The 25,000-nt window shown below is 42.4% G+C and overlaps 1 protein-coding gene across 7 annotated transcripts in view; it reads right to left on the reverse strand.

Moving 5' to 3' along the window:
* FOXP1 (forkhead box P1) overlaps positions 1-25,000 on the reverse strand; it is a 576,422-nt gene that overhangs the window by 299,121 nt on the left and 252,301 nt on the right. For all 7 annotated transcript variants that reach the window (XM_032867389.1, XM_032867390.1, XM_032867391.1 and 4 more), the window contains one exon: positions 19,507-19,567. The gene's annotated coding sequence lies outside the window, so the exon portion shown is untranslated. The remainder of the gene's footprint in view (positions 1-19,506; positions 19,568-25,000) is intronic.

A 25,000-nucleotide genomic window follows, 5' to 3' on the forward strand; every position in this document is an offset into this window, starting at 1 on the left:
ACAATGGCACACATGAGGCTTCTGGGTCTAGTCTCACATTCTGCGGGTTACAAGTGGTATGGTAATCACATATCCGTGTTCCTAGAAGTTGGAGGGGTTCCCCACTCTCTCCCGTGTATCTGTTCTGCATGTTTTTCCTATTTCTTCCCACCTTGAATATATCCTGGAGCATTCTTTCAACCTGTTTTCCTCCAGTCTAATTATTCTTTAATTTTAAATAATGTAATAACTTTGACATTTTCATTTATAGTTAAACCCTGCTAATTTGCACAAATGATGGGTAGACACAGCACAAATTAAAAAGCCTGAAAATACAGCAAACACAAAAAAGCCAATGATTAAAAAGAAATCAAACTGCGGCATTATGAAATACACATTTATTCTTATAAGCAAATTCCGTAGGCTCAAAAGCCAAGTACGGACACTTGGCTGCTTTCAAATATTCTCTCTTTTCTAAGCTACAGGGTTACCTCCATCCCATGGCCTCCAGGGATGATGTTTTCTGAACAAAATATCACAGCACACGGTAGATGAAGTTTTTCTGAGTAACGACCAAGGCTTAAAAAGCAAGTCTATAAGCTCAGTTTTGTTGCTCAAAGAATTTCTGGGCTGTCTTGTGAAGGGAAGAAACAGCTACGTCGTGACAGTGGACTAGGGCTGCCATAACAGAACTCCAATGGAAGACCAGGTGGCTTAGAAACAGAAAGTTATTTCTCACAGTCCTGGAGACTGGGAAGTCCAAGATCAAGGAGCCAACAGATGAGGTGTTTGGTGGGGACCCACCTTCTGGCTTGGGCACGGTCATCTTTTTCTGTGTCCTCACATGGCAGAAGTAGGTGAAGAATGTGGCACCTGTTTTCATGAGCAGTAATCACAGTCAAGGGGGCTCTACCCTCAGGTGCCAGTCCCCTCCTAAAGGCCCCACCTCCAAATACTCTGACGGTGGGTGTTAGGATTCAACCTATGAACTTGGGGTGAGCCCAAACATTGTCTGTTAGCATATAAAAATGGCTGCATCCTGAAAAGCCCCAAATGTATCCAACCCAATCTCATTAGCTTTCTTTCTATTCCACACTTGGGCTTTCCTAACATTCTACTGACTCAGCCAACATGGCCTCCATCAAGAGGTGTGTGTATCAGTAATCAACGTGTCATCTTGAATAACGCCCTCTATCATATTTCCTCAGTCCATCATGACAGCTGCCTAATTTTCACTCCTCCGTCTCTCTTAAAAGTCCTTTAGATATCAGAGTCTAAATTACGGTCTTCTCCAGCTTGGTCTTCAGCAACAGCTGGCCACATTCACCCGTCCCATGGCTCCTTTCACCCCCTCTTCATTTCTAGTCTTTACGCAGCCACTTCCAGTCACTCACCCATAGACTCTGCACTCGCTCGTGCCCTATATGGCATACATGGTCCCTAGCCCATGCCTCATTCCTTCATTTCATGGCCACTTAAATGTTAACCTCTTCACTGGCACCTGTCGACAGTCCCACCGAGTCAGGCGGCCAATCACCTCCCAGCCACTGTTAGGCACGAATTAGCCTTACTGCCAAGCCAATGACACCTGGCACTGTCCTCGTATTACCGTCTCCCTCCATACGGTCAGAAGAGTGGGAATTTAGCCCCACGATAGGGATCACGTAGTGCTCTATTCTCAGTGCCGTGGATTGCATGGATAGCCTCCAAAGCTGTGTACCAATCATCCCTCCCATTGTCATATGCAGGAATCCAATGAGAGGAGGACTGTCTTGCTCCTCCCCTTGAGTGTGGGGTGGCCATGGGACACGCTCTCACGAATACAAAGCAGTGACGGGGTGCTGGGCCAGTTCCAGACCTAGGACTTAGGAATCCTGGAAGTGCTCTCTTACACTCAAGCCTATCAGGATGGAAAGGCCAAGGAGAGAACCAGGTCATGACTCCTGCTAAGCCCTACCCAAAGGGAAGAATCTGGCACCCATGATTATTGTTTTAAGTAGCCAAGTTTCAGGGCAGTTTGTGAAGCAGCACTAAACAACTGAAGCCCCAGTGGGCATTATTTATTGTCCCCCTTGTCAGGGTTTCTGTATCTACTCCCCCACTGCCCCCAGCAGGGGGTAACCCTTCGCAGAGTGATTCCCCCAGCAAATGCCAATCTGATCCTGCTCATCCTCCTCCAACCCATCTCTCAGGATGAAAACAACCTGTTTGGGAAGTGCATATCCAAGTCCATGTACGTTCTGCCCACAGCCTGCGCCCCTCACCTCACGCTCATTTTGGCACCTTCTCCACGAGTCCATTCCCCGACACGTCATCACCCATCCCAGCCCAGGGGACACACTGTTCCTTCTCTGTGGCTCCCACACGTCTCCTCCACCCTTCTCTCTTTCTCCGGATCTCATTCTAACCATCATTTCTCCTGGAAGCTTTCCCTGCCATCTCGGATTAGGGCGCTCTCCCAGCTGCACGCTCTCAGAAGTCCCACACATCTCCATTCCTTGGCCCTCCTCAGATCAGCCTTTCTCGGCCCCTGATGGTCTGCGAGCTGCACGAGGTCCGAGCGCGTCTTTCCTAACTCACTACTACAAACTCCGCAAAGATTACTGTGGTTGACACAGAGGAAAAGTTCAAGTATTTGTTGGAAGAGTAAATAAATGAATAGTGTGCTCACTCGGACAGCCCACTTCAAATCCTGGCCACGCCACACAGCGCAGATGTGACCCCTGACATTCTGGATGAAGGCCTGGCGGGTCTTCCTTAGCCTGGGGAAACCAGCAGCTCTCACCCGACGACCAGGTGCTCCCGAGGCTTAAATGAAATCACACGTAACGGCGCTGAGCCCAGGGCCTGATAAAGAGCATTCAATAATTAAGTATCATTACCATCACTTACTAGTATTCCTTTTTCTCACTGTAAGAAAAGTCTAGAGTTGTGAAGTAACAGGTTTTCTCTCTAATGTCCTACCCTCTCCCACCCCCTCCACCTTATGAGCCCAGAAGCCCTGTACATGATGCTAAGTAGAGATGGCCCCTTGCACCTCCTGGCCAGCGTGGTCTCCCAGAAGAAAACACCTACACTGCCTCCATCAAGGTCCTGAAAGACCCAATCTCAGAAAGCAACCTGATTAGACCAATTCCCCCAAAATAAAACAACAAATACCCAACCCTCCCTTCTTAAGCCTCTTGTAGACATGCAGTGAGGATCTCTGTTCTCAACAGATGCATGCACTGGTACACTTTTCTAGAAAACTGTTTGGAAATATATATAAAATTTTCAACGTGTATCAATATCTAGCTAGCCGGCTAGCTACCGATCAATTTAAATTTTAAATACATAGACCTTTTTCACCCAACAACTCCCATTCTGATCATCTGTGCTAGGTCAGTACTTCCACACCGGGATGATTTTGCAGGTGACACACGGCAATGTCTGCGGATGTTTTCCGTTTTCCTGTACTGGAGGCAGGACTGGGGAGGGTGTGCCACAGGCCTCTAGTGGGGAGAAGCCAGGGACACTGCTGAACACCCAAGATTCTCACAGCAAAACATTTTCCATCCCAAAATGGCCATCACACTCCAGTTAAGAAAACTACCCTAAGGAAATAATCAGACAGCCTTTACGATTTGAAAATGCATGCTTGTTCACTAGCGTCGTCATGCACATCTTCTTATATCCAACAAAGTGGGACCAGTTAAATAAAGTGTGATATATCTATACACAACTAGAAGGTAATAATGATGCTGCCATATACTAATTGGGACAGAAAGGTACTGGTGATCTATTTTTAAATTAAAGAAAAAAAATGTGCTGTATCTACTTTCTAAATTTCCAAAAAGTAAGAAAAACGCAGCATGGATCCTGTGAAAACTGCAACGTATCTCTACCCAACGGCAGAATAAAAATGTAACACGAGGGAGCAGCTGGCTGGCTCAGTTGGGGAAACGCGTGACTCTCGATCTCAGGTTTGTTAAGTTCGAACCCCACACTAGGCGTAGAGAATAGTTAAAATCCTCAAGAAAAAAAAATACAACGTAACTCACAGATGGAATTAGCTTTCAGTGTACATTTTGACACCTTCTCCACGAGTCCATTCCCTGACACGTATACCTAAAGTATTATCATTTCAACCTGTAGTCAATATACCCATATACATAAAGTATTATCATTTCAATCTGTAGTCAAGATCTAAACTTAATTTCTATTTTACAGTCCTGTTCCGCCCCCCCCAAATCTGGTGGGGATTGGACACGTGTAGCTGGTGTCAATTCAGACTAGCCTGGTTTCAACTGCTCAAGAGCTGCTTGGTGACTGGTTTCCACACTGGACAGCCCAACTCGGTTGACAGTTGACAGTTGACAGTCAACTCAGTAACAGATGGGCGGAGAGAGCGCTATCTAGAAGAACTGATTCCAGAATGGTTCAGGTTGTGATCCTGGAGGACGACGCTGCCCTCATTACTTTCTTACTTAGGTTTTCCTGTTTATTTTTACAGTGACAACTACCATGTATAAGAAAAACCAAACGATACACAGAAAAGAACTCAGAAAGGAGAGATAACTGCTTGGTGGGCTTCATAAACATATAGGAAGTAGCCCTCCTGATCATTCTTCCCATTCTTGTTGGAAATGATATATTCTGGAGCTTTCTGGGAAAGGGTATGTCACCACATGCATACACATATGTGCACAAATGCAATCCTTTGCCTAACAGCGGGGTCAAGGTCACTTCTGCCAAGTGCACCCCGAAAACCCAACCCTTGCTCCTCAAAACACAACTGAGTAGTGGAAAAGAGACTCTACTTTCTCCCAGATAGACGGGAATTCCTGCTTCCTTCCCTGGGGACCTCCTTCCCTCCCTCCTTCCAGCTCAGTCTCTGTCTGTCTCTGACTCTCTCGCCTTGGACACAGTGAATACCCAACGAAGTATCTACCCACGTTCCTCTCAAAGTGAAATGCTGAGGACACGAACCTAATGCCTTATCAAAGTGGTCTCCACATGTAGGTTCCATGTGTAGGTAGTAAGATGACGTTACAGTCAGTGAATCTCGTGCCCAACCCCAGAAAATGTTTTCATACTACTTCCGTCACACAGTGTAGGTTTTAGAAGGCTGGCGGGTCTCCGATCACTCCATCTGAACTCAGGCGCATCTGGGTGTCAATGGCCTGGCCTCAATTTTAGCACTCAGGTCCAAGCTGCAATATAGCTAACAGGCTGATTCAAATTCCTACAGATGAACCAGTCAGATCCTGCTGGATGGCCCTGGCCTTCACCTGGTGCTGGCAGGTGAGAAGGAGAAGATGGTACAGAAATGTAATGTTATCCTGAAAACCTCAGAATTCCCTCTCTTTCTTCTTAGGATTTTCAAAGTTTGTGTTTTCTATTTGAGGGCAGGGGAAGGTATCAGGACGCCTCTTTCATTTCTATATCCACGAACTTGGTTCTCCCCCATAAAAACAGCCACTGGAAACCATTTTCATTATCTTTAAAGTTAATTAATAATAAAATATGTTACCATCCTTGAGAACTTACTACATTCCATGCACCGTGCTAATAACAAAAATAGACAGTACTGAGCCTGAAGCACTGCTCTGAGGACTTTTTACTTGGAATAACTCAGTTAATCTTCCAACAACTTCCAAGTGCCTATTTTTTTAGATAAAGAAAAAAAGGCTTAGAGAATCTGGTCACTTCCTCAAGATCATGAAGCCAGAAAGTAGCAGAGCGGGACCTGCAAAGCAGACCGTGAACCAAACTTCTGTATACAATCCTCACAGCACATCTACGAGACCGGTCTTTTCATTATCCCCCACGTCTCCGATGGGGACAAGTGGCAGAGCATGTCGGGACCTGCCCAAGAATGGACACGTCCAAACTCTGATGAGGCCCACTCCAGTCCATGCCTCTGAGCGGAGCACCAGGACCACAACCTGGAGCTACCCCTTCATCATTTCAGCATCGGGAATGTTTATCTTAATTATGAATCAGTTGTGTTTTAGAAACGGTGGTGACAGGAACCAGGCAAGTACACAGACAGGGGGATGGTTGCCAAGTGCATTCCCGGGAGTGGGACAAGCCAGAGAGAAAGTGAGTGTGGTCCCGGGGCTGAGGGGGGCCTGTCTTCCCCCACTCAGTGCAGAGTTCTGGAATCCCAGAGAACACTCAGAAATCCAGAGGAAGAACACGTCCCTTCTCTAGTTTGGATTCCTTCATCCAGGGGTTGATGAGAATCAGCTGGCTGAGCTCGCAGATTGAAGAGCCAAGGCCCAGGGATCACCCCTCAGCCTTCAGCAATACCCCTACTAACAGCATGCAAAAGGGAGGGGCTCCCCCCAAAGTCCCTCGGTCTGTCCCCAGGGTCTTACCGTTCTACTGTACAGGGCCCGGCTTCTCTACAGGCTTCCTGCCCACATGGCTGGAGGAAAAGAAAGAGGCTAAAAGAGAAATGGAGAGAAGCTTCTCAGGCTGAGGGACACCGGGCCTGTGACAGCGTGTCTTTCCCAAGTGTGACAGGAAGACCACAGAAGCAACCTGGCTGGACACAGTTTCTTACCTGAGCCGCTGCTGCTGACGAAGAAACAGGAGAAGCAGTAAGAAGAGAAGCAAGCATGACTCTCACTGTGGTAAGTACTGCATGGAGAACTCTCCGTTTGCACTCATTACAGAGCAGAGAGGGAGACTCACCACATTTAAAGAGCCTCTCTTTTGTTGTTTACTAGTATATCCCCAGTGCCTAGAAGAGTGCTTGAAACAAGTAAGCATTCAGTAATTATTTGGTGAATAAAGGATAAATTTAAAATGTCCAAGTATTTGGAAAGCTTATGAGCCCCAGATCTCTCCATCTGGTTTCAGGAACATCTGAGGGCCAGTAGTCTGGCCTTTTCTAAATTTTAGCCTTAGACCAAAGCTGTAGTGTAGTACTGTGAATTCACTCTGTGAATTTGGCCATAAGAGCCGCTGGTCAAGGACCCTCTGAATGACAGGATCCCTGCCCTATGTTCCCGGCACTCTGGCTTCCTCATTCTTACTCTTTCAACCCCTGGCTGCTCCCAAAATTATGAAGGATTAAAAGAAAAAATGGGGGCACCTGGGTGGCTCAGTGGGTTAAGCCTCTGTGTTCGGCTCAGGTCATGCTCCCAGGGTCCTAGGATCGAGCCCCGCATCAGGCTCTCTGCTGGACAGGGAGCTTGCTTCCCTTCCACCCCTGGCCACCTGCCTCTCTGCCTACTTGTGATCCCTGTCTGTTAAATAAATAAATAAAATCTAAAAAAAAAAAAAAAAAGAAAGAAAGAAAAAATGCAAACAGCTTAAAGAAACAAAATTTCTGAACTTCATTTATAATCAAAGAATTGAACAAGAAAAAAATACATACACTTTTTTTTTCTCCTATGATTCAAACGATAACCAAAAAATATTGATACTCATTCTTGGCAAAGCTGCAGTGAAATCAACACTCTCAAGTGGTGTTAATAGGAGTGTAAATTGGTTCATTTTGAAAAACAATATGACAAGATATAAGGAAACCCTGTAAGAATTCCATAAACTCTCTTCTAGTACTTTCCCCCTCTAGAATATATCTAAAGAAATAAAAATAATTGACCAAGACCTATGCACAGATATGCCCACTGCAATAATTATATTGCAGAAAAACTGGAAGCAATCTCCACACCCAATATTAAAGAACAGTTAATTAAACTGTATTACAAGCAAAATGATGATAGAGCATGTAATCATTTAAGATACCTTTAACAATACTTCATGATACAGTAAAATGCTCACTGAGTAATATTAAATTTTAAAAAGAGACAATTCTATATACTGAATGACAGTAATTTTGCTAAATATGTGTACGCTCAATGAAAAAAAGAATGGCAGAAAATTTATGTTATCCTCAGCGTCAGAATTCTAGATTATTTTTACTTTTATACTTGGTCTACTTTTCGATAATTTCAAATTCCCTATAATGAGCTGGTTTTACGTGTATCATCAGAAAACAAAACAAGGTTCGTGGGAATTTCTTACTCTATTTCTATTACTAATAACGTAATAAGAACTTAGCTAGTGAAGTTCCCAGTGACAATTCTATATTGGTCTTCATGTATTTTTATCCCACATAAGGAAATAAGGAAAGGATGTCAACGCCATTCCAGAGCTAGGGGGAACAAGACCTTGGAGCAGAAGTAGCTCCAATCAAATAGACAGTGTGTACCTCAAGAAACACAAACAAAACATAATTATCCTTCCCTGTGCCTCAGCCCTGGGCAAAGCACATGCCACACAGGAGGTGTTCATCTGTACACATCAGTCAGGTAAGAGCAGTGGACACTGAAATTCTAGGCTACACATAACACTCAACAATTTTTAAAATGCACAGCAGTAGTCAACTGGCAGGAAATATTCTACTTTATATACATCTTCATCGAATGGCCTCGTTTTAAAAACAAAAAAGTCAGCCTTCAGAGGCAGGAGACAGAAAGGGAGAGATGGGAGAGGGCGGAAGCAGAAAAAGGGGGGGCAGGGGAGGAAGGAGAGGGAAAAATTGGCATCTTCTGAAACGAACATTTTTATTTTTATTTATTTTTGTTTGCTTCGGATGAAGGTATTTAGGGGATATTTCTCACAGTTAATATGCTGAAACACTTGCAAATGGTGTCATTTCCCTTAACATTGCTGGAAAAAGGAGAGAGCGCTGGAAATGAAATCCAAGATAAGGGCCATCTACATTTAAAAAAAAAACAAACACGTTTTGGCTTTTGTCAGGTCTACTTTTTTAAAAGCCAACTTTTTAATAGTCGTATTTTTATCATTCCACTTGTTTGAGGTATCATATCATAAAAGGAAGGAAGAGGTGTAGGAGAAGGGCAGGGGATTCCCGACATGGGGGGCCACAACTGTGCAGTGGCCTGGGGTCTGTCATGTCCCTTTCCTGGATGTCGGTTTCATCTTCAGTACATGACAAGTAAGAGACCAGACAAGTCCCACACTCTTTGGTCCTCTCTGAAGTTCTAAGACTACTTCACTGAAAGGCCGTTTGGGGGATTTTAGAACTAGATGGGGTCACGGCCACAAAGCACAACGGCGTACAGCCCAATCTTAAACACACAGTGAACCTCACGGGAACTCAAACATTTGTTGCCTACACCAATAATGACGATACTGCTGGGGTTCAGTGCGCAAAAGAAAAGAACTTAAAATGTTAGACTCTAAAAGCTGCAAGTACATTTTAATTTTTCTGGGTAAAGTGACTGAAACGCAACCAAAGCAAATTCTGGATTTGCAAATGTGGACATAAAGCCATAGCTTGCTCTGGGGAAAGAGAAGGAGTGCTGTTTGGGCTAACAAAACAAGGAGCGGATGAATGGCTCACCCTTGAAAGAACACAAAGTTCCTAGCTCACAGGCTGAGAATTAAGTTGGGAGTGGGAAAATACCAAAAGTAATTCAGATCAGGAAAAACAAAAAATGCCTAGCAACTTAAAGTCTAGAAATTTTGAAATCAAAATTAAGGTGAATTGTACCTCACCTAATCATGGAAAATACATACAGTTGCCCGAAGGGGTGATTATGTGTGGCCCAGCTTAGTTTTAACATTACCTAGAAGTAGAGGGAGAAACTAGGTGGTAATCTATAATCTCAGCATCATTTATAAAACAAATTCAAGAGACCAAGCTATCTTGAGAGATCCAACATAGACACTCTGGCCATCGTGAGTGAGTGGAAAAAATCAGAAGCCCCACCATTTCAGGGATGGACAACACAACAACAGAGGTCACCAAAGTATCCTAAAATAAGATTTAGATATAACATGTAATGACTTGGAAAAATACTTGTGATAGCATAAGGGTAAAAATAGGAAACAAAACAGTATATGCGGGACGAACACACAGAGACAAATCTACAGATACAAAATCCCGGCAGGATACTGATCAAATGTTGAACTGGTTAGGGGAGGTCACCCGTGGAATTTTCTTCCTATAGTTTCTTCTTCTAAGAAGAATCTTGATTTAACTCCACAGAGAGACTATTCTTACCTAACCCAATATTACCTTAATGGGATTTAGTACCTAAAAAGAGAAAGCATATTTGTTATTATTTTACCTACACTTTTCCAGATGCTTGAAGATTTGGGACCAGCCTAGAAATCTCGAGAATGTTCACGGTGTTTCAGAATTTTTGAAAAAGCCAGAATCTTTGATCCTCTTAGTTGAGTTGAAAGGCAGATGAGCCCATCAAAGACTACCCAGATTAGTAGAAGATGAAGGTGACAGACTGGCGTGTGGTGTAGGCACAAACTCGTAGTTTACTAATCTGGAGACCATGTTAACCACGCCAAGCTGTGGTGTACTTCAGATGATTAAAACAACGTATTTTATGCATCCCCCTTTTCCTCTGCCTTTTCTTTATTTTCCTTCCTTCCTTCCTTCCTTCCTTCCTTCCTTCCTTTCTTTCTTTCTTTCTTTTTGAGCCCAGTGTGGGGCTTGAACTCACAACCCTGAGATCAAGACCTGAGCTGAGATCAAGAGTCACACGCTTCACTGACTGAGCCACCCAGGCGCCCCGACTGCCTTTACTTTAAACAATACTATCTCAACCACTGGAGTAGAAAATGAATGGAAAGGGGCAACATGCACAGAACTCCTTCGTGCAGCAGGGAATTTGTTTCTGATCACTCTCGCAGGCTGTACTGTGACCCAAGCATCACAGAGTTAGCCTCCTGTCCATGCGAGCCTGCAAGAGGTGGGGGTACGTGTGATGACCTTAACAAACAGCAGTGCTAAACGGGCACTGACCCAGGAAACATCATTCACCATGCCTACCATAAGCACACTGGTGGTTGTACGAAGACGGCATGTGTTACGGGAGTGAGAATCCAACATTTCTGACTCTGCTTAAGGTTATCAATGACTTCCATGTTGACAAACACAATCGTCCATTCTTTGTCATCATCTCTTCTGACCTCTTAGCCACTTATGATGCAGCTGACAATACTTTTTTTTTTTTAAGTATTTATTTATTTGAGAGAGAGAAGGAGTGCAAGGAAGGGGGAGAGGGAAAGAAACCCAAGCAGACTCTGCGTTACCATGGAACCAGACATGGGGCTCGATCTCATGACCCCAGATCATGACCCAAGCCAAAACCAAGAGTCAGATGCTGAACCGACTAAGCCACTCAGGCACTCTCTTCCTTTAAATGATGTCTTCGGTGGGCTCCCAGTTCACCCAAATCTCCAAAATTTCCTGCCAGCTTTGCCTCTTTTTCCTCTATATCCTGTAATCAAATCTCTTAATGGCGTTGGCTTCATCTTGGAGCCCTACTCTCCTCTACTTACACCATGGCTCCTCCGGTGAGCTCACCCAGGTTCATGCCTTTACATACCACTTAGATGGTTACAGATCCTCAGTTTATAACCTCAGCCAGGACATTTCTAGATCCACATATCCAAATGCCCACTTGACAGCTCCATCTGGATGAAAAATAAACAGCTCAAAGCCTGTGTGTCTACAGCTGTACTCCTGGTTTCCCCTGCTTCCCTCATCCACTCTTGACAAAGGCTCCTGGCTTGACCAAAGATTAGTGAGGCTCCTGAACCCACCTGGGCACCTCCCTATAAAATCTTGTTTTAGCAAGAACCCTGCTAAGTCAGTTTAACTGCCAAGGCCCTCTACCACCTTTGATATCTGACCCCCACTGGTATCTGACTGGTTTCCTCATCCTCCATCATTCCCCAGGTAGTGTCTGATCACCCTGGCCTGTCTTCAGCAAGAGCCCTGTTAGATCTGTACAGCTCAGACCCTCCACTTACCCATGATGTTTTCTCTTGGTAATTTTCCATCTACAGATGCCCACTCTCCTCCCTGGCTCTAAATTCCTACTTGCTTGGGCTGGATTCAGAGTTGAGCCCAATCTCTCTCCTGCTTAAAATCTCACGGAGTGTTCCCAACACCTGCTGTGATGGTCCTGAATAAAGGGTGCCCTGCCACCTCTAACAAGTGAGATTAATTTTTTTTTCCCTTAATACCCTCGAACCTGCTCCCCTATTTCAGTTAATGGCAGCTCCGTCCTCCCAGCGTTGCTTGGCCCCAAGGCCTCCATCTTCTCTTTTCTTTCTACCCACAAGCAATCCCTCAGGTGATACCACCCCATCACTCAGCACAAAAATCTTGGAGTCATCCCTGATGTAATTTTTTCAAATTCCACATCTATTCCGCCAGGAAGCCCTTTTGGCTCTTCCTTCAAATCAAAAGCAAGTCTACTTCTCACCAGCTCTACTCCCATCCTGATCCTGCCATCATCCTGTCTCACTGGGATGATTACAGTGGCCTCCTAACAAGTCCCCCTCCCTATCCTCTCGCTTTGTTCACCCACAGGCAAATTTCAAAACGGCTTCCAGAGGGATCCATTTAAAGCATGAGTCAGATTTTGACCCACCTCAAAGCCCATCAGTGGTTCCCTATTTTACTAAAAGACAGTCTAGTGAGTTTTCATGCCCTACTCAGTCTGACTCTGTTACTTCCTTTTTTGTTGTTTTTCAAAAATTTATTTAACTTTTTTTAAGTAATCTCTATACCTAACATGGCGCTCAAACTCATGACCCCAAGATCAGGAGCCACTGGCTCTTCTGATCATACCAGCCAGGCACCCCCTAGCCCTGTTACTTCCTGACCTTGCCTCCCACTACTCTCCCCCTTGATGACTTGACTTTAGCCACATGAACCAACTTGCTCCCTTTATTTAGAACATGCTAATTCTTTGCTCCTGTGCTACCACACTTCACAGTCAGACTTACCCTGGTTATTTAGAGTTGGAACCCCTTCCTCAGGTGATCTGATCTCCCTCAGCCTCCAATATTTCTTCCCTAGAACCTATCACTGGGTATTTATACTTTATTTCCCTGCCCATCCCCATCCCCTAGAACCATGAGCAGAGGGCTTGACAGCGGTATCATTCACTGAAAGATCCCCCATCAACTTGAGCAAAGGTATCCATTAGAAATATAACGCCTGTGACACATGTAATTATAAACACATGGAAACAGTTAAAATTCAGGTTAATAATTTATATTATTTAACCTAACATAACAAAAAAATGACCACTTCAATGTGTTATCAATAAAGAATAATAATTGAAGTATTTCACAGCTTTTTTTCCATACAAAGTCCTTTAAATACTTTGTCGAATGTACACGTACAGTGCATAAAGTTTGGGCTAATAGCACTGCCAACATGTGGCTAGTGGTTTCCATATTAGACAGTGTAGGTTTACTCAATTTATTCTACTCTGTTGTATGCTTCTTCCGTTTCTTAAAAATCCTTGGGCACAATCCACTAAATAGATTTCCTAACCCACAAAGGAGTGCCAATGCCCACTCTGACAATCTCTGTTCTGAATAAACTTTAAGGTAAGTCATCTGTACTGAAAAGATTTTAGGGCACTTCCTCTGACCTCGAGAGATAGCTCAGTACCCTCTGAAAGGGAAATGGATTTTCAGAAAAGAGAGGCCTGGAGGGATAGGCCGAGGAATTAAAGTACCATGCCAATCCACAGACTGAAATCATCACCGTCCATCCGATGATGCAAGACTGTTTTTTTTAATTAAAAGGTAATTTTAAATAACTCATCACACTGTCAGATAATTAACAAAACACCTAATTACTTATAATTATATGCTACATACATGCTAATATACAAAATTCAAGGGAAAATGTGCGTGATTTTCACACTTCAAAAAGAGTACATTTGAACAGAGCATAAAGACTTCAAGCTTTTTCACTCCTCTCCCCACCCCAGCCCCACCATGCAAAGGCTCCAGGAGTCGAAGAGTTCAGATCAAGGCCAGAGAAGTACAAACTTACATGATTAATCTTCATTTTTCAATTGTGAACTCCCACTCACCAGCAGTCTTTTTAAAAAGTACTACAAACTTCAAATCCGAGCGCGACGCTGGACGGAAGGTCACCTTTTCAAATGGACTCAAAATAAGGATTCTACCACCAATAGAACGTTTGCTCCTTTAAGGTTCTGGATGTTACTAGATACGAGGGGGTAATGCAGTCAGGGTTAGCACAGATCTGCTACCTTAAACAGGGTTTTGTTTTTGCACAGTTAAGCTTCAGATTCCTTCCTGAGGTTTGTGAATTGCCAAAGGAAGGCAATACTTCCTACATCTCGTTAAGCTGTTATGTTGTCACCTAAACTGAGAATCTCTTTTCCTAAGATGCTCAAGGTGAGCAACGGGATATCCGTGCCCTTGGCAGATGGAGGAACAAAAACATCATTTTAAAAAGATGAATAAACCATTTGTTATTCGGTTTTGTATTTCTGATGGCTCACGGTACAAAATACGGCTAGTTGATAATCGCAGCAAAGATCGCCTTTATGACTAAATGCGCCTTCGTGTACATTTCAACAAGTGACTTCTGCTTGAAAACGAACTCTATTGAGCATATTTCTCTGGAAATCAATATTTAAAAATTTTTTTTCTTTGAAACGAACATTCAAGAGAAACAGCCCTTGTTTATAGAGTAACTTAGTTTAGCATTATGGTTAACAATGTTTAAAAACAGCTAACTTAAGATGCAAACATTTAAATTTTGAAGTTTAACTGTTGGGAGGCCAAGTCAGTTCTAGGAAAATACAAACAACATGAGGACAGTCATGTTTCCCCCAATTCCATCCCCTGTAAGAATATTTCAGGTCACCCTTTTGTTGGGTTTAGGAGTAAGAACTCAAGGTTGTATGAGAGTTACAAATTTATTTGTGTATTTTTGGATAGTTGCAGATTTAAGTGCTTGGGATGAGCCTTGAGAACATCATGCTAAGTGAAGGACGTCACTCACCAAAGGCCACATATTGTAGGATTCCATATGGGAAATGTCCCAAATAGGTCAGTCTATCCAGAAAGAAAGTAGATTAGCCATTGTCCGGTGCTGAGTTGAGGCAAGTGACTGCTAACAGTTAAGGGGTCTCTTTCTGGGGTGCTGAAGATGTTCTGACACCAGACTGTGATGATGGTTGCAAACTCCGGGAATATACTCAAAGCCATCGAACGGTATTCTTTAAGCGGGTGAATTGTTTTGTGATACGAATTATAGCTCAGTAAAGCTATTAATAAAATTAACATGCCTGATAATGTTCATAACAGCACTGGCATGAAAGATAACAAGAAAATCAAGTTAAGCTAATACAGCTTCCATAGAAGGCTAAAATACATAAATCCCTGAGACCCTGGTCTCCCCACTGTAGATCACTTTCCCCCAACAACCAGTACTTGCTCTTCCTAACCCTGGTCATCATCATTGTTCATAATCTGGGTCTTCCCCTCTCTAATATAAACTCTACGAGGACAGAGACCATGACCTTCTTATGTAGTGCTATGATCTCAGCAACTAGCACACAATGATCAGTAAATACCTACAGTAGGATTTATGTATGTATGCAGTACGCACTTCCATATGAATCAATCAATCAATCAATCAGTCAGTCAGCGAAATCATCAGATGGGGGCAATTCAACCAGTCAAATTGTGTTCGAACTGTCCTCTTAAATCTCTTCTCCGATTCTCCCACGTTCCTGGCCACCCTTAGTACACATTACTTCCCAGCCACTGCTGCAGTTTCTTGCAACCAGGTGACCATAATCTTACAAATTAAAAGTTAATGAATGGGATCTGTGCATTTTAACTCATTTGCACCAAAGACAACTGCTTGGCTTGGACTTCACTATGCTTCAACCATGTAAATAATGACAAAGGCCCAAGGTAGGAGAGCAAAAGAGAGAAAGAACCTGCCCACGTAAGCTAGACTGGTGAGACTGCTCTATAAGAGAGAAGGAAACCCCTATTTTATGTAAGCCTTTGTCTGTTGGGGTCTCTATGCTGTAATACCAGCCTAGTCTTTACCCAGATTGTTAAATCCAGGTATAGGTGTATGGGGAGAAGCGGGGAGCAGGAAGGTTTCCAATGCTTCATTGAAAAAGCCAGTGTCAGTCAGTGTGGTCATCTGGTGGCTCAATGAAGATACTGTTATGTCTACACAACAACATCCCAATACCACTCAAAACGGTTACAAGAAAATGAACTCTATAAAGTGAATCTGAATCTCAAGCAAAAATGTATGTAGGCGCAATGCCAGTGTTGAGGGAAAGCAGAAAGAAAATGATGTATAAGCCTTTATTAAACCGCCAAACTAAGGCAGCCATGATAAAATGACATCAGTGTAACTGTGACCTAAATACGATGTCTTTTTAGGTCTAGTCTTGACATTCTATGTGACCATGGGTGAGCTACTGATCATCTATGGGACCACCTTCCCCGTTTGTAAAGTGGGGATTATAATCATTGCTACCTATCTCTCAAGAATACTGGCACAAACCCATTTTGTAAAGTATTCTGATCTATTTGGAAAAAAAACTGTTATATCACTACGAAGGAAGATGACTGTTATTTATGATTCTTCAGAACTTCGAATCGAAATTTGAAAAATGGCTTCATCTGTTTTCTCTGAATTTGCCTGGCCCCTTTATGCACATAAGTAGTTCTTCCCATAGTGCCAATGTAGACATATTTACTTACATCTATGTTATTAATGATTCTGAGATTTCAAATGTGGCATGACATTTATTGAGAAGCACCTGGCATCTGAAATCAACCTTTTTTTGATGCTGGGGAGATGGTGCTGGTTTCTCCATCATCGCTGGATAGCATGATCATCTCAGGTTTTTGTGGGTTTTTGTTTGCTTTTGAGAGACAGCGTGCCCGTGGACACACGTACAAGAGAGGGAAGAAGGGGCAGAGGGAGAGAGAGAATCCTAAGTAGACTCTATACTCACTGCTGAGCCCATCACAGGGCTCGATCCCACAACCCTGAGATCATGACCTGACCAAAGTTAAGAGTGGGTGCTTAACTGACTGAGCCACCCAGATGCTCCACACGCTTCTCTTTTTAAGACTTATTCCCCGGGAAGAAACAATAGTTATTCCAGCCGTTTCATAGACTTTTTTTTTTAACTTTACATTTTTAATAAACCTTTTTTCTTTTTTATATATGAAAATATATAAATAAATATATAAATAATATATATAAATGAATTATATAAAAATATAAATATAAAAAATAAATAAGGATTAGTTTTCCAAGGGTCTTTAAGCTTGTTAAAAGGTAAAAAATTACATGTGATTTATTACTTAAGTCTCTATATCGTCACTAATTTCTTAAAAAAAAAAAAACCTTGAAATGAGGGTTAAATAGGATGGAATTGATATTATAGAAGAATAAAAATAATAACCCAATGTTAATTGGGAGTAGAAAAAATGAGGTTGATTTTAAAAGATCTCAATCACAAAAGCTGGAGTGGAAAGTAATTATACAGAGGTTGAACAAAAAACTCTTACTCCGAGCTTCCTAGCAATCAAGTTTAAAAGAAAAATTATATGAATTTGTTACTCAGATTCCTTCCTACTGTCCTTCATGACAGTAGCCAACAGAAGGACAAAATTTTTCACTATTCATGAACTTTGACAAGAAGTTCCCCATTTGCAGCATATCATATCATATAATACACCGTGTCCTTGACATTAATTATAAAGAAAGAATTCTCTCTCCATGGAGTGCCTCTCTTAGTCAACACTAATGAAAATTTCCTGGAACTTTTTTTTCCCCCTCAAACTTGCCCCATTTCATGATATTTTAAACTTTGAACAGTATCACAGAATTGGAAACATATCACATCGCACACATTCAAGTGTGCCCATTTTCAGGTCATGGGTGTTAGCACAGGCATTATAAAGACATCAAGTCAGAAGAAAAATAATTCATGCTTACAGGTGACCCAAAGAAAACAATGAAAAGTGCTCAGGATGCCCTTATTTGAAGCTGTCGGGGTAACACAACTCGCAAGGTGAATATTTCATCTTTTCAACCACGCTTTCAGCTTTGTTTAATCACAGTTTTGGGCTCTGCCAGAAATCTTTGCTAGTTAATGGCACAAGATGAGTTAAACACCTGGCACAGCTTTGCCTGAGGAACGTCCTGGACTGAGATCTCGCAGGGCTCACGGAGACCAGGAGACACAGGGTACAGCTGAGCCGAGCTGCTGTGGCAGAGATGGAATGGCCCACAAAACAGAAGATGTATCTTGCATGGCCCTTCACAGAAGAAGTCTGAAGATCCCCGAAGTTAATTAAGCCTTCCTTCTTAAGACTGGACAACTGAGACTCAGAAAGGGAAGTGCTTGGACTTAATAACCCCCAATACCAGTTGGGATCTACCCCTTTCCATGCTGCCTCGTAGAAACGAGACTGTCTTCCACGGTGAGCAAGCAGGAGCTTCCCACAAGGGTTTTATTTAAACAACAATGATGGTGAAATGCAGCAAGTGGGATTTTTTTGGCCTCCAATCAAATGTGCCAGAATGCGACACTAACCATGAATCCATACCTTTAAAAGGCATTCTAGAGTCCCGGAATGCTAAGATTAAAAACAAAAGTGATCCAAGAATCTTCACATTATAAAGGTAAAACAAAAAAACAAAAAAACCCCAAAACGTGTGTAGCTAAAGAGTAGGAAATCTCTGTCTTACCAATTCATAAACTCAATTTAGTCATACCTGGGTGGAGACCTGGTGCAACCAGGGCAGCAAGGAACCTGTTTTACAACAGACACAAATCCACGAACGCAAACGGAGCTGTTACTGGCCTAAATTCAAGAATCAAGTGAAGATGCTCCTTGATACACCTCAGCCATGAAAATGACCGGCAAGGTTAACCTGGGGCAGATGACCACGGCCTCACCAGAGCGAGACCTCTAGAAATCAAGAAAATGCCGGAGCACCTGTAAGCATTTGAAACGTGCTTTTTTGTTCCCCCTCCCCAAAGTGAGTTTGAGGAAATTTAATTTCGCTTTAATTCATCAAGTTACATTAGTCTCTCTGCAAACTTCTAATTTTAAAATCAAATACTCATTTGATTTTCAAGCAAGGTCAAGAGAACAAGGCAGCCTAGCGCTGACATCACAGGGATGTGCCCCCATGCCGCTGAGCAGTTGCATCAGTGCTCTGGGTTGCTATGGCGTTTGACTATTAATTTCTGAAAGAACGTGATTCTAAAGCCGCCAGATGAACATCAATCGGATGACACCACCTCGGCACGAAACACCGACAGGCGCTGCTCGTGGTCACAGCAAGTTCACTTTTATGAATCACCTCTTTTGTGATATGCCTTTCTAACTTTAAGCCAACCGAGTCAACCGCCAATAAATAAATAAGTAAATAAATAAAAGTTCGGCTTCAACAAAGAGCAGAAAACTTGAAACCATTTTGGCGGGGGGGGGGGGGGGGTCACTCTGTGGACCATTTCTTAAGGACAGTCTTTTCTTGAAAGATCTCCCCCAAAGATGCCAGGGCATGCGGACTTATGCACAAACGCACACACGTATTTTTGACAGCTACGGAGATCGGAGAAGAGTTGAACAGAGATATACCTAGAAGGAGGGAGATAACGGGCCAAGATATAATCCCACTACTCGTATTGCATTTACCTTTTTTGGCTTCTGGAAAGCAATCTTCAGGTATAGTCACCTCAAAAGGTCACTTCTTACCCTGAAAACAAAAGAGAACGTCACAATCTGAATGTCAAGAGACAGCACCAACCACCTTATTGCCTGGGACAGATGCAAGGGCAACAGAAGGACTCGGTTACGTTGCATGGCAAATGACTTTTCGGAGTTAATAAAAACAAGTCCCAAGACCAGTGATCTGGAGCACAGGCCTGTGAGCGCCTCAAGACAACAAAAACAATGTGGGTGGAGAAAGTCAAGGTGAAACATTTCGAATTTTGCAAGTGAACTTTTTCTCATCTTGTCATCGATCAATTTATTTTCTGGCGCAATAATACGTGACTCATAGGCCTTTGTTTTTGGAAACCAGTCTGCTCCTTGAACGTGTCTGTTTGGTTAACATCCACAACATCTCTGATTTCATTAACGCATGGGCTTGTCTCCCCCCACCCCCACCCCCAAGAGGAGAGTGAGTTCTTATAGACAAGATGCTTATGCTACCCTGGAACCTTCCAAAATGAACACCAGCACCAGGATCTTCAAGTTTGGGGAGGGCTGGGGGGTTAATCGGTTGGTGAAAGCTGTTCACACTGTGTTTTCCACTTAGCATTTATCTACCAGATCTACCAAGTTAAATAAAAATGGTTTGTGTCAGATGAAATAAACAATTGAAACGGAGCTCCCTAAAACACAAAGAAAGCCTAGAACATGTTTTATCCCACATCTACTCCCGCATCTGCATGCTCTCTTATGCAAAACAGTGTGTAATCCTCTAAGAAACATTACAAGCTGCCTCTTTCTGCCCATGTAACTGGGATCAACATATGGCACAAGTGAAAAGAAAAACATTTGTTTATTAATTTAGAGCGAGTTACCGACAGGGTACAGGACTCACTCCACATCAGCTGACCAAATGCTCATGTAATTTTTTTGCAAGATGCTAAGATCATTTCATCGTTTTACTAAAATGTTAATATCCTTTTGCTCACTCTTCAGAACAATATGTAATGAAGTGGTTTTAATTTTATACAGAATATATCCCTGCTTATCCCTCTGCTGTCAGCCCTGAATGTGGAAAGGCAAACATTATTGAGAAGAGTTAAATCTTATTTCACAAGGGCTAAAATCTGAAAGTGGCACTTTGGTGAGTACTATCTTTGAGGAATTGATCTGAGGCCAATTTATGACATTTCCACAAGCAAGTATATGCAGATTCTTGCCATAAAGATTGGAAAAAAAATGCAGGCTCTGAGTGAAATCATAATTTTCATGTTTACTGTAAGAGGAAATTGGAGGTTTTCACCATAAATGTTCACCATTTGGGTGGGGGAAAACCCTAGCTCTGGGACTTAAAATTACTATTTTGCAACCTGCCCCAAACCTTTTTGTTTTTACACAAAACAATTCAAATTGAAAATGAAAATTCTGAGACACACTGCTGATGTGTGTCCCCAGGATTGGTTTCTCCACTGGTGAGAACTCTGTCACAGGACAAATGGTGCTAAGAAAACAGGGAGCAATGATGTTGGGGTCCTCAGGGTAATGGGGGAGATCTGCAAAGCAGCCCCACTCCTCCCAAGTAAGAGCTCATTAGATACAAGGCACAGTGATAATCTCACACACGAGAAATTTCCATCTTAAACGTGTACAATCTTAAATGGAAAGGAAGTGAACTCTGGCAGATCCTACTGAATTTAAGGCAAGAACGGCCATTCTCCCTCCTTTTCACTTGACATACCCTCCAATGGGCGTGCTCTAAACTAATGTCCGTGTTCATCCATTGAGTTACATTTATTTTTGCATGTTTGGCAGTCAGATCTATAGTATTAGACTTTGCAGTGCAGATGAGATTGCTATCATATAGGCCTGGCAAAACAACTGGACCTTATTAAAATTTAATTTAAAAAAAATCCTGCTGAAAATGCGTACTTTGAATAAAGTTATCTTGAGCCCTGTATTCAAACCTGTAGAAGGATTTCAGGGAAGAGTGGGGCCTATTTCTCTCCACACCTGTCTACACAGTACAGTGTGTAAGTAAACAGAACAAAAATATATGCTGATTTACCCTCACAGATTTTACAAGTATAATTTTCCCCTAGGGAAACTAAATTATACAACTGACCCTCCAACTTATAATTACTCAAGCAATACAAAATCGGCTACATTTAATTTTTACTTATACAAAAAGAAAGAAAGAAAGAGGGAGAGAAAACTGGCAGTGGGATACAAATCATGTTTTCCTCTATTGTGAAGTTCCATAAATTTTAATGCATATGCACATTTGACCAGTCATTAATTTATTTCTGTTGATTTTAGTTTTTAGTATACATTAGCCAAGTAATCTAAAATATATTTTTCTAGCTTTGCAGAGAAAAGATTAATAGTTCAACAGCTGTTTGCCATCATGCTAAATTAAATGAAATGTGTCAATATAACAGACAAGAAAATTAGGGAGTAGTACTGGGGCCTGAGTCTGCATCATGACGAGCCTGGAAGAATCAGAAATCAACAACGAGCAGAACAACCTGCATTTCATTTTTTTTTCCCAAAATGTAAAACTTCCGTTTCCAGAGCAGTTTGCTATTTTTTTTTAAACAATCACTTTTACTTATCAAATGTATCAACTAGTTACCTGAATGCTTACTCACCCCACAGCATCAAAACTAAAATTAAATGGTTATGTAAAGCTTTTTAATATAAAAAAATATATATTCCCCTCCAGCCCACGCATCTTCTTTTAAAATGCTGTTACCATCTGAAGTGCATTGTCTTTTTCTCTTTCTGAAGTTTCCCACTGGTTTTAGGTTTTAAAAGTGAGCCAGGAATATGGTAAATAAAAATGACTTATTTTCCTTTGTGTCATTCTCTGTACAGATAGGATCCCGCGAACACTGGAACTGTTCCTGGTGTGGCCGCCTCACTATTGTCTGCAAGAGTGTTGTCCACCGGAATCTACGCGTTGACCATAAACACCTTGAGCAAGACACCAATCTTCAGCAGCAACCCACTCATTAGAAAACTCAAAGTACCCTCCTCTTCCTCTACCCCTTCCCACGTGCCACAGCTTAAGAACTCCCCACCGTCTGTGGACCTCTTAGGTTAGACAGTGCTTCAAAGTCACACTTCGTAGGGTGTATTTTGCCCCCCAATTTCATCAATGCCATAAAGAATACATAAATGCCAGCTGGCATGGAGCCAAGTTGCAGATAAACACGGAGGCTGGACTTCATTTCACAAGACTGAAAATGAACAATATACACTCATCTTTTCCCACTAAGAGGTTGTCCCCCCCTTTCTTCCATGGCAGCTGAAGGAAACGATGCGCATCAGGATTTGTGCATTAGGTTTCATTTTGCATGATCATACAAAAGGGACGGGGAAAGACCACCCGGGTTTTTCATCTTAACCTTCAGTCCACCAAATGAGGCCTGAGAAGATACTGGGCACCAATGTCCCTGGCGATGCAAGGATGTCACAGCCAGCTCCAGGCCCACGAGGAAGGTGGCGATTCAGTAATTTGTATCTGGTTAGAGAAGACCTTCTCTGAAAGCCCAGGAACATAGCTCAAGCTTCTCATACCCCAAATACTCCAATCAAAGGACATGTACTTCATCTAAGAAAACTGAAGTTCTAAATGGGCCAATTTCCAAGAGACGCCTGTCTCTTTAACTAGAGACTCCTAACTCACATGGATTTTTGTGTCCTGTTTTTCAAAGATTTCTTAGGAAAACAGGAGCATATCAACACAAATTTGCCTAGCTGAAAAATAATAGTACAAGGGTCACTTCGTTTTCTGCACTCGAGACAAGAAAATCCACTCAGAAATCAACCGCAGAGAGTTTTTTCTCTGCTCTAATAACTTCAATATTGAGTCAGGCTTACAGAAAGAAAAAGCAAAGAGGGCAGGAAGGAAGAGAGAAAAAGAAACGAGAGGGAAAAAAAACTGGGAGCACAAAAGAGGGGAAGGAGGAAAAGAAGAAAGGGACATGGAAAGGAAAAGGCCCAGCTGTACGGTTCAGGCCTTTGGGACACCAGCCAGGCTCGCTGGTTTACAGTCACTACATTTCTGTTACTTCTGTCTACCAAATAAACCCACCGTCATTCCCCAAAGCCCCTCCTGTGGCTGCGGGGCACATTTTGCTTCCTTTCACCTCACCCTCTGGGACTCTCACCAAATCGTGGCACCAAACCTTGGGGTCCATTCTCCTAAGAAAAACTGAAAATACTAGAAGATAAGCCACGGGGCACAGACAACCTGAGGCGAGGTGAGGCATGCCCCGGGGAAGGGGGGGTGACTGCTGCAGGCCGGCAGCCCCCACCCCCGCCCCCACCCCCAGCAGTTCTACACTGGTCCATCTCCTCTGTAGAAACTCCTCTCGCTTACCTTACAGAAAAGTAAAACCCTGGTCATGGTCATGTGAAAATATTTTATAGGTATCCTTTAACAGCCTTTAAATGTTGAAACCTAAAAACAATATTTGCTGTTTTCTCTTTGAAGCTCTAACAAAGCCTTTGTTTTAGATTTACCTTTAGTGTGCAATAAGAGTTAATAATCAAATCCATCCCAACCCCCACAAATGTTAAACAAAAAGATAAAAGAAATGCAAATAGCTATTGTCATGGAAAGTTAAAGTACCTGTCTGTATTTTTAAGTGAAAACTATTATCTCTATCAATCAAAATTTAAGAATACAATAGCGCTAATCACAGAAGGTGCTCTGACGGAGTTACTTTTACTCATAAAAAAAAAGTATTTTTCCCCTTAAAAATCGAGTATAAAAGTCATATACTTACAATTAGATAAGGTATTTGTAATTTTATTATTAAAAACCTACAGCAGCCTCACTGTTAATAAATGCTTCTAAGTCTCTAGACTGATTTGTACCCAAGAAGACCCAACTCCCTACATATTTTAATAAGGTTGATGAAATTTTATTTAAATTCTCACAGTTTCCAACCTGCGGGGGAACAGCACACTCTTCTGTTGAAAAGAGTTACTCAAGCAGAGGCAACAGTTAACTGGTAATGCAAACTCCTTCTTTTAGACCCTGGACACAATTCCTAGTCCCTGAAATATCTTTACATAGGACATATCTTCCTTGGGTGGCTCGTCCCTTCTTTGCTGTGGCAATTCATTTTTGAAATTATAATACTGTAAAAGAAAGCCGAATTCTACCATCATAGCCCAGAATGATATAAGTGCACAGTACATCAATTTCTCTGAGTTTTTTTTTTAATCCACTTTTTAAAAAGACTGGATTAGACCCTGAATATGGTGCTTTCTAAAGACAGTACGGGAACAAAAAATAGCAAGACCCCAGATAGTAAAACAAACAGCTCAAGATTAAAATTCCTAGAGCAAACAGTTAAGCCAGGATGCCATTATGCAGGCTGAGCCTGGATGGATGTCTCCTCCACCGTGGGGCCAAGAGGCTGTCATCCCCCCCCCAACCCCACCCCACCACCAGCAAGATCAG

This window comes from Lontra canadensis, unplaced genomic scaffold, assembly GCF_010015895.1.
Source record: "Lontra canadensis isolate GAN:19392208 unplaced genomic scaffold, GSC_riverotter_1.0 scaffold34, whole genome shotgun sequence".
NCBI lineage: Eukaryota > Metazoa > Chordata > Mammalia > Carnivora > Mustelidae > Lontra > Lontra canadensis.